An 8,650-nucleotide genomic window follows, 5' to 3' on the forward strand; every position below is an offset into this window, starting at 1 on the left:
CACTCTAAATAGAGTTCGTGGAAATTTGTTGTAACTTCTACTCTATTTATCCGACGAACAAATATAAAACTTAGGGGCTTATTGATATCTAGACTTAATTGTGTAATTTCAAGTTAAACTGGACCAATAGTTACAAATGTATAAACATATTTGTTTCAAAATACAAAAAAAAAAAAAAGAAAAGGAAGTGAGTATGTAGACCAAATGCTTCATTCCGAATAATCAGATGGAATTAAAAATCTATGACCACGGTACTCTTTATGTAAATGTAAGAAAATCAGTTAGAAAAAGTTCAAATGGAATATTTATGAAAAATTACTAACGATACAACAATTAAATCTTAGTTTGCTTAATATAATTAGTGTCTAGTGAATCGATCCGAATGAGTAACATTCATCTCTTACGGTGAAATACGTTAAATGAATAAGTAATTTAGAGATATTTATGCATTTGCCGAGTCTTTTGCGCTTCTGGTGGTTTTTTTTTTCTGAAAGTACACTTCCCTCATATCGAATTTCCTAAGCTTTTAATTATGTTATTTGCATAAAGCCAAATTGAATGATCACTGATACTGCTAACAGATAAAAGTTATAACAATGAAGGTCAATATTGGAGTGATAAAGAAACTTAAAGAACATTTAAAAAAAAAAAATGACAGAAAAACACGTCACAATAATTATACGTTATATAAAAATAAGGAGATGTGATATGATTGTCAATGAGACAACTATCCACCAAAGTTCAAATGAAGTGGATGTAAGCAATAATAGGCAACCGTACGGCCTTCAACAATGAGAAAAACCCATACCGTATGGTAACCATTTCACTAACTTAAACCCAAATTGATATTGAGGGATACATCTTTGTACCTCCCTCATTCCCTGAGGCCTCCGATAGTTTATTCGTTAAAGATAAACAGTAAATAAAAAAAAGAACAACATAAAAGAAAAATAGATGTGCAAAAATATATATCGATTGCTAAGAATACATTTCGTTCGTTGGATTGTTAAGGAGTTCAAAGTAAACATCAATAATCTTAGAATCAGAATAATCAACGGTTGACATGTTGGTTGGGTATGGCATCAACGATATGGGTGTCAAGATCACCAAACTCATCTATCCTAGAAACAAAAATCTTTTATTTTGTTTTGATGAAAGCAGTTTTTATCAAGAATTTAAACAAATGGGAGCCAACATTTGGTCAAAATGTGTGAAATTTCAATTTTACTTTTAAATTATAGTCATTTGATTTTTAACTCATCTTTCACCAATTACCCGTGATGGTACGCATGCTTATTTCGGAAGTTTAAAACTCACTTGTAAAAAAGGCAGGGGTTTGTTTTATAAAATCTTGATGATAATTAGTTCGTACATACAATATGTTTATAAGTAAACGATAAGAGTGTACTGAGATCATATTGAATCAGAATAAAAACAAAATAATCATCCATATATAGAAAAACAAATTTGTTATCAATGAAACATTTACAAGTCTGTTTCTACTCACCCTTTTTCAGGTTGTACCGTATACATTTTGTTATCCCGTATACCCTTTTTCAATCTTAAATTTAAGCATGTGTACTGAACCTTATTTGCAACTTTCAAATTACATGTTTGACTAAGAATTTTAAATAAAAGATTTGTAAATTAAAGTAAAAGCGAAAAGACAATGAATGGAAATCTAAAATACCTATTGACGAAAATTATGCTTGGATGTCACTTAAATTTGGTAGACTGTAAACTTCATTTCAATAGTTTTCAATGGTCTTTTGTCATGTGCATTATCAGTTCGACTATTTAAACTTTTGAAAGCTAATTAAAAAGTAAATAGATTTATAGGTTTTAAATTACAGTTCGACCGTACGGCAGTTATTAGGATTCAATAAAGGTATACCTTATATGAGGTCGTCGCGTCATATCGCTGTTGTATTTTGTTGGCAGGTGGTAGGTTATATACCGTTCATATCAAAAATCGATCTATCATTTGACAAAACCATTTACATTCATAAAAAATTACAATCAAAAGGATACTGGAGTTAAGTTGTTTATCAAGTGGTTCGTCATCTTTATGCATTAATGCATTGATGCATTAATCGATAAAACCAATCATGTATATACCGTCCTAACAGGTGTAATTTACGACAGATTAATTCGCTTATGTATAATATATAAAGGTGGTATTCCGATGTTTAGCAAATACATCATAATTCTAGGTAAAACCATACAGGAATTCAGGTGAAAACAATCATATGTTGAATGAGATTGGTTACGTCAAAAGGAAAATTCTGCTCTGTATGCATCACCCGTCATACGATTCCAAAGTCATGTCTCAACCAGAAACATGATATAACGGGTAATAATATCAAATGGGTCAAAGATTGAGTTAAAATGTCATTCGTTAGTTCACAAACTAAGCGTCGGAGCACTTGAGTTCAGCCAAGGCTTTTGGTTGGGTTCGCGTTGCTCAAGTGTTCTTTTTCTGTTTAATTCCCCTGTTTTCTTTTGGCCAGGTGTTGTCTGTTTTTCTTCACTTGATGGTTTTTGATTGCCCCCCTTGTTATCTCCTACTCTTTTAAGACACTGTGTCGACCAACTATGCTGTGTTTGCGACAAATAGATAATTTAAGTCATTCTTCCTCAAAACGTACAGACGTACTTTTTCAGATAAGAGCATACCGAAGTTTATTTGCCATAATGGGAGCAATTTATGGTATACCAAACTTACTGAGATACGCACAGGACACAGGGTGGGGCATTTGACTTAAACGACATTTTGCTACTCAATAATGGGAAGTTGTCAGCAGGAAAGTGAAATAGATGTATCATAGGTCTTAATTTTGAGTCAATACGCGTCAATTTCAATGTAACGATCTAATTCGTATTGGTACAAGAACAATAAGGTGGATGTACTATTACTTCCCATTGGAATATATATAAACTTATTGATTACGAAAAGTCCATTGCTTCGATAATTTCACCTCAATAATTTCCAACGAAATCATCGTGGTTCTGAGCTTTCCTCGACATAGAGGAAGAAATAAGTACAAAATGTGTATGCTTCTTTTATTTTTATTGAGGAATCACTGTTTGATAAGTAGTTGTAGACTATATTTCTAAACAAAAGGATACCAAAATACCAAACTTCAAGGCAAAGTCATCTAGGGGAAGTCCATAAAACTGAAAAATCAAACGCAATCAATCAACGGAACAAGTGAAAAACAACTACCATATTCCTGACTTGCTACAGGCATTTTTCGATTTTAGAGTGAGGAATAAAAGAGTGTAGAAACAATAAAAAAAAGATTTTGGTGATTGATTAAAGATAGTTCAAGATTTTTATCACTGTAACGAGGAATTGAAAATAGTGATGCTTGTATAAGAAGACAACTTGCTTGGGTTTTTACCTGTTGAACTACAACATATTTATCAGATATTCTTTTAACTTAGCATTTTGGCATTACAAATATTTTAACCATATGTGCGCATGGATTTGTCAATGAATGATCTGCCTGGGTTTATCCTAGTTCTATAAACTCGTTTGTTGGTGTGGTTTATGGGTGTTTCTCGTTTCTCGTTTCTCGTTTTTTATATAGATTAGACCGTTGGCTTTCCTGTTTGAATTGTTTTACACAAGTCATTTTGAGACCCTTTATAGCTTGCTATTCGGTGTGTGCCAAGGCTCCATGTTGAAGGCCGTACTTTGACCTATAATTGTTAACTTTTTATACATTGTGACTTGGATGGAGAGTTGTCTCATTGGCAATCATACCACATTTTCTTATTTATATCAGTTATATTTCTTATCTTTCAAGGATCCTAATGGAGTCATAAAGAGGCTAAAATTTGTTTGCTTCGTCTGCGATGGCGTGTTGTGACTAGGTCATTCAAAGGGGAACCACTAAAATTATTTCAGTGATGTTTGGTATGTGTTAGCATTAGTACATCTCTCTTCCATAGATATTGTTTGGCCTGGCCCTATCAGTCATGTTCCATTGACTTAAAACTTTTGCACAGCTTACATGTAAACGTTTGTAATTATATAAGTTGAAGGATAACTACTAAGGGTACCAAGTCAATGACACGTGTTGTATATTTGTATTTGGATAGGTACATAGTATTGCCATCGATATTTTTTGGCCCACCCCAAGTCATGATCCATTGACTTTGAAAGTTTTGTAAAGTTTACATTTCAAATTTGAACATTTGCACTAAACAATCGACATTCCATACAGGCGCGACATCTCTGAGTCCACGGTTTATATTCTAGTTACAGGCTTATTGTGTGATAGTTCATATCTTTTCTTTACAGTTCACGACGTGCTTCATGGCTGACAATGCCAAATACACGTGTGATAACATGACCTACAGGATAACTATTTGAAAGAAATCTCGAAATGATGATTGTCTTTGCTCTGTTTATTTTCAAATGTCATTCTGCTTACAATAAACTTCGAAAATCAATATGTGAATTTTGTGGTTAAAATATCATGTTTGTCGAATCCTCTTTGCAGATAAAGTTTTTACTTATTTCGTTAAAAGTATTTGGATGATTTAAGTTCGTTGTTCGTTTTAATCATAATGGAAAAATACTTCCCGGTGTTCAGCTAATTCAAAGTTCAATGAATTATCCTCCGACGCATGATTTTCATCACAAAAGAAAATCGAACGTGGTCTGAAGATAACGGATGTATCAACCCTTTTTATGGTAACTAGTATCTGGTTAGTCTTTGTATTTATATACTGTAAGCATAGATTGCTGTATTGTTTACCCGTATGTTTGGAAAATGGTAAACCCTTTTGCCGCACAATTTTATTATTTAAAGAGATAAATTCAACTCTAGATCGAAGATAGCTGTCGTTTTATGTCTTTCAAACTATAGTCCAAATAACCAGTTGCTACATTTTTAAATTCATTTTTTTTTTATTAAATTATAGGATTGTCGAAAGAAGGACTGATTATATAAATCTACTGTAGTCAAATTTCGTTCAGTGTTAAGGCTGTAGTTGTTAGCTCATCTCGTATGTTGTGCCAATGTTAGTCTGTCCTCACGAATACAATAACAAGTTATTATTTTACAATGTTATTAAAGTACAATAAAATACAGTGTAATACAGTTTACTAGTACTTTATGATAAAATACTAAAAATATTAATCATACAAAATTTACTTGATTGACCCCGATAAGGGTACTGGAATAGATCATTTTCCATTAATAACAAATGCAATCTTTGTCGATAACTTGATTGTTGATGATTACGAAGACAATGTACATGCTGTTTCATTTTCAATTTTCCCAGCACGATATATATCTTCAAACATATCTGTGGAAAAACAAAATGATACTTAGTAAACCCTTAACAGTTAACAGTTTTTTAACAAAAATTAAAATGGAAAAATATTGCTATCGAGTAAGAGTTGGACTTCAAGTTCGAAATAAAGCTAGAGCTATAGATGAAATAAATAACACATAGTTAAGAGGAGGATAGAGTAGATGTTTAAAATCCTTGCAAAAACATTGTCCACCTAGGCATGCTAGGAGCCCACATTCTCCTCTTTCACCCTCCCAGTTATGAAGCATCCAATCTAGGATATTGTTCATTTTTGCATTAAGGAATTTATTTGCCATATGCATTGCTATAATTCTATGTTCGGATTTAACTTTACGTTAGTCATTTTTTGTTATATCAGCTCTTAAACGTATGTATTAGCTTTTGGACTTTCAACTATTTTGGCCTCCATCATTTTTGACGAGACGCTTAATGTTGAATTAAAGTTGGTATCGTTAATGTTATTGTACTGAATATTCTGTTGTTATTGTATTTCAAATCATATATTTTTGTTATATATGTATATGAAAAAAATACTGTTATCCGCTAAGTTTCTTATCTGATAAGTATGTGTTTAGCTTACTATCTGCTCAATTTTGTCAGAATTTAATATACAATTGATTGGGATATTTTAGGTATTGATGCATTGGCTTCCCAAACGTGTAATTAAGGGTTTTCCAGAAACAAGAGGTGTGCGTACTGAAACAAAATCTATCATAATATGTTTTATGAACGTGTAAACTAATACATAAATACAGTGGTTTATCAATGATTAAACCAAGATGACGTTAAATGAAATTGGATACCCTTCATTTATCATGCTTTTCAATAATATATGATCAAATCGCTGAAAGACCCCCTCCTAAATTATTGAAAACTATCATTCTGCATTGGCAATAATATATCGGTGTACATTAGATGCACCCATTTCCGCTAACGCACTCAAGGTGTATCTAATACTTGTATTTAATTTACTATCTGATTAAGAACTATTAACCTATACAGTAAATGGTGTTTTCTTTTTCTTGTTTAAGTGTGTATTAAGTGTATTATCACAATACATTAAAATTTTTGGAGTTTGAGCATTACAGATCACCTTTCTTGTTTCTTTCTTACGTCAAAATTATATTGACCACTAATTGCAATATGGGAAGCGCATGTTGTCATTTTTATTTTATTTGTGAAATGTAATCAATTTAATTATCTAGGGATAAATACTGCATGCATTACGTGTTAATGCCTTATGAATTTTCCAATAGTTAAACAATCAGAATAATTTGCAGGGTGAGATCATTATTTCCTAAAGTAGATAGGATGACAAGGCCATTTGAGTTCGCTAAACCAAACAACATCATGTAGGTGTTAACAAAACCTACGTCAGTCATATATCAGTATTCATATTGTTTTATCATATCAAGTCTTATGTTGCTAGTTGCTGCCTTGAACTTGCAATACGGTGTAAGCTTTTGCTCAGTGTTCAAGGCATGTAATTTTATAGAAAAACAATGAAAATCGCTGCTCCTTTGATTTGGGTTGGGCATGTGCAGCATAAGGATTGGTTTTCTGTTAATCACCATGTCCCTTCTATCTAACAGTAGTTCTGTTGTTGGTTACTGCATATCATGCTTTTTTCCCGTTTATTGTACTGTACATAAATTAGACCTTTAATTTTCTCGTTTGATTGATTTAGAATTTTGTCAATCCATTAAGAGTAAACGTCTTTTACTATGCATCACTAGTAAACAAATTTTGAACTGAACATCTCATAAAAGATAGAACAATAAATGTTTAAGTCATGTTCAGTCTTTCAGTTTATTTCTAGGTTTATCCATTTTGATAAATTCAGTCCTGTTTAGACAATACACTTGAATTCAAATAAGATCTGTTCAGACTGTTCGAAAACTGTTTCCTACCTATACAAAATTAAAACAACAACAAACAGAATTGTTTGAAATGCTACATAACACAACTGGATTCACTGTAATCAATGTGTTTGAACAATACCGAATTTATTGTTAGAAAGGAACTGATAAATAACTAAAATTCTTAAAGCAATACTTGTGACATTTTTAGTTTCAGACTTTTCAGATGATTTTAAGATCAAAATGACCGTTTAAGACTAAAAATATAAACTAGTAAATGGACTAAATCATCCTATTAAAATAGCAATGAAGCATTACCATTATATTGAAGAAGTTCTAACAATTATTTCTCTCTTTCAAGTAATTATTTCTTAAGATTGAATATAAAAACGCTACTTAAAACTATGTAACAACACAAATTTAAAAAAATGAGTCTATTCAATTTCAAGTAATTGATACATTTTAATAAAATCATCATAGATACCAGGTTTAAATTTTGTACGCTAGACGCGCGTTTCGTCCAAAATACTCATCAGTGACGTTCGGATAAAAACAGTTTAAAAGGCAAAATAAATTACGAAGTTGAAGAGCATTGTGGACCCAAAATTTCAAACGGTTTTGCCAAATATAGCTACGGTAATCCATTCCTGCAAGCCTGTATCAATTTCTTGTATATTTTCCCCTGAATGAAACACAAAAGTGTTGACCCCTCTAATTCAAGATTTAAAATTATTCATATATATTAGATTGGTCACACTGGAAGACTTTCCTGATCGTAAGGAAAAGTAAAAGAAACCAAAAGATTGTTACTTACAATTTAAAGCGAAACATTTAATATTCATATGTAATCAGATTTCGTGTTGCGTCATTCAAATCCTTGTGTAAATTTTCACTTGATACTTTTGTTGTCAACTGACCTTTTTCTCGTTATCGCAAAGGAAGTACGTAAAATTTAATCAGGGAAAACAAGGCGGAAGAATGACATAGACCTAAAAGGATATTTGTGTAAAATATGCAAAAATAAAGACTTAAATATAAAAGTAGAAAATAAGTGAACCTTAAATCTTAGTTTTGTTTTCTTCCCATTTCCTTTTAGGGGATGTAATTTTATTAATAGATTTGTGATCGAATTCTTGCATTCGAATGAAGGAAGTAATGAATAGTTTGATTCATTATTAATGCATCAGATCGACCGATTGTCTGTTAGTAACATTCAAATGCACAGTGATTATATTGCATGTTATAATATGCATAGATGCATTGTGTCTATAACTTGATTAGAAATATAACTGGAATTGTCTTTGATCTTTGGTTTGTATGCAGTGCTGAAAATATTTCATGTTGTACAAAACAAATAACTAGATAAAGATTTCACACAGAGAACAACTGGGGATAGTGTAATGAGGATATAATGTTTAAATAGATGGATTTCATTGTACCTTACTATAACAAAACTATTC

The 8,650-nt window shown here is 31.6% G+C and overlaps 1 protein-coding gene across 1 annotated transcript in view; it reads right to left on the reverse strand.

Annotated features, from left to right (window-relative positions):
- Positions 1-1,617, reverse strand: part of LOC127730039 (kelch-like protein 31) — a 31,572-nt gene extending 29,955 nt beyond the window's left edge. The window contains exon 1 of the mRNA XM_052238082.1: positions 1,508-1,617. The gene's annotated coding sequence lies outside the window, so the exon portion shown is untranslated. The remainder of the gene's footprint in view (positions 1-1,507) is intronic.
- Between the last annotated feature and the right edge of the window lie 7,033 nt (positions 1,618-8,650).

This window comes from Mytilus californianus, unplaced genomic scaffold, assembly GCF_021869535.1.
Source record: "Mytilus californianus isolate M0D057914Y unplaced genomic scaffold, xbMytCali1.0.p SCAF_2, whole genome shotgun sequence".
In the NCBI taxonomy this organism is placed as follows: Eukaryota; Metazoa; Mollusca; class Bivalvia; order Mytilida; family Mytilidae; genus Mytilus; species Mytilus californianus.